Below are 1,949 nucleotides of genomic sequence, written 5' to 3'. Positions count from 1 at the left end.
AAATCGGGGGATGGATCCACAAGACTTAATATCTAAGTAACAGGAGTTTCAGGAAAAGAGAACAGAAAAAGTGAACTGCCAAAAAGATAAGGGGATCAAAATAAAATGTCATCAGTTTTCTCAACAGTAATACCAGAGGCTAGAAGATGAGAAAGTGACGCCTTCAACCCTTGGAGGAATAACACTTCTACCTTAACATTTTTTTGTGTGTTTGATTTTTTATATTTGGGAGGGAGACAGACAGAGAGAGAGTAGGATAGGGGCAGAGAGACAGAGACAGAATCCAAAGCAGGCACCAGGCTCTGAGCTGTCTGTCAGCACAGAGCCCGACGTGGGGCTGGAACTCACGAACCGAACGGTGAGATCATAACCTGAGCTGAAGTCAGACGCTTAACTGACTGAGCCACCCAGGTGCCCCAAAACCACCTCTATCTTAGAATGACAAAAGAGCAGTTGCATATGAGGGCTGAAGAAAGACATTTTAGAAAGGCAATGTTTCAAAAAGTGTATTTCCCATGTGTTTATCAGGGAGCGACTGAAGGGTATGTTTCACCAAAACAAGGGAACAAACCAAGAACGAAGACTCAAGATAGAAGAAACGGGAGATCCGACTCAAGAGAAATGAAGGGAATCCTCAGGATGACAGCTCCACCCCAGTTGTTGAGAACAAAACAGTCCAGACTGGAACATGGCAGAAAATCTGGGAAGTGTTTCTTCAGGAGGATCAGATTGATAAAATATGGGATGCTCTAAATGTCTTGAGAAGATGTGTATATCATTGCAGGAGACTTTGTGTTTGAATTTGTGGTAAGTGCATCTACTACTAATACACTTACTATCCAGGGAATTAAAAAAAGTTGTTCAGGATAGTAAAAGTCGTTATAGTTTACTACGTGGCTTAGTTCAGGGTAGCATTTACATGGTCGTAATGCTATGAATTACATTTACTGAATAAAGATCTAAGGAAAATTAATGATGTAACTGTATTGGAAGGATAAAGGGATGGGAAGGGTGTGCATGTGTTTCATGGGGAAAGGGGAAGAGAGAGCCAAATCCCTAACTTGCGAAGTGGTAAGCCAGTAGCTAAAGCCTATAAGTGAAAAATCAAGGAAACTGTACAGGAGGAAAAGTAAGTTTCCTTCTCTTCTGATTTCTCAGCTGAGGCCACTGGAATAAAAGATTAACAAGACAAAAACAGGAGTTGATTCGCATGCATACCTCATGTATACATGGGAAACACCCAAAGACAAATAAGTAACTCCTACAACCACTTAAGAATTCCAACTTAGGGGCGCCTGGGTGACTCAGCTGGTTAAATGTCTGACTTCAGTGCTCACTTCGGCAGCACATATACTAAAATTGGAACGATACAGAGAAGATTAGCATGGCCCCTGCACAAGGATGAGACACAAATTTGTGAAGCGTTCCATATTTTTAAATATTGTCAAAATGTCAATACTACCCAAAGCTATCTACACATTCAATGCAATCCCAATCAAAATTGCACCAGCATTCTTCTCGAAGCTAGAACAAGCAATCCTAAAATTCATGTGGAACCACAAAAGGCCCCGAATAGCCAAAGTAATTTTGAAGAAGACCAAAGCAGGAGGCATCACAATCCCAGACTTTAGCCTCTATTACTAAGCTGTAATCATCAAGACAGTATGGTATTGGCACAAAAACTGACACATAGACCAATGGAATAGAATAGAAACCCCAGAACTAGACCCACAAACGTATGGCCGACTCATCTTTGACAAAGTAGGAAAGAATATCCAATGGAAAAAAGACAGTCTCTTTAACACATGGTGCTGGGGGAACTGGACAGCAACATGCAGAAGGTTGAAACTAGACCACTTTCTCACACCATTCACAAAAACAAACTCAAAATGGATAAAGGACCTGAATGTGAGACAGGAAACCATCAAAACCCTAGAGGAGAAAGCAGG

The 1,949-nt window shown here is 41.3% G+C and overlaps 1 non-coding gene across 1 annotated transcript; it reads left to right on the top strand.

Annotated features, from left to right (window-relative positions):
- The first annotated feature begins 1,329 nt into the window (after nt 1-1,329).
- Nucleotides 1,330-1,436, top strand: LOC131508147 (U6 spliceosomal RNA). The gene has a single exon (XR_009259858.1). It is a non-coding gene; the product is annotated as a U6 spliceosomal RNA (small nuclear RNA).
- Nucleotides 1,437-1,949: the final 513 nt, after the last annotated feature.

The sequence above is a fragment of the Neofelis nebulosa genome, chromosome 3, assembly GCF_028018385.1.
Source record: "Neofelis nebulosa isolate mNeoNeb1 chromosome 3, mNeoNeb1.pri, whole genome shotgun sequence".
Classification (NCBI taxonomy): Eukaryota; Metazoa; Chordata; class Mammalia; order Carnivora; family Felidae; genus Neofelis; species Neofelis nebulosa.
Note: the sequence above shows the minus strand (reverse complement) of the source record. Positions and strands in the feature narration are given on the sequence as shown.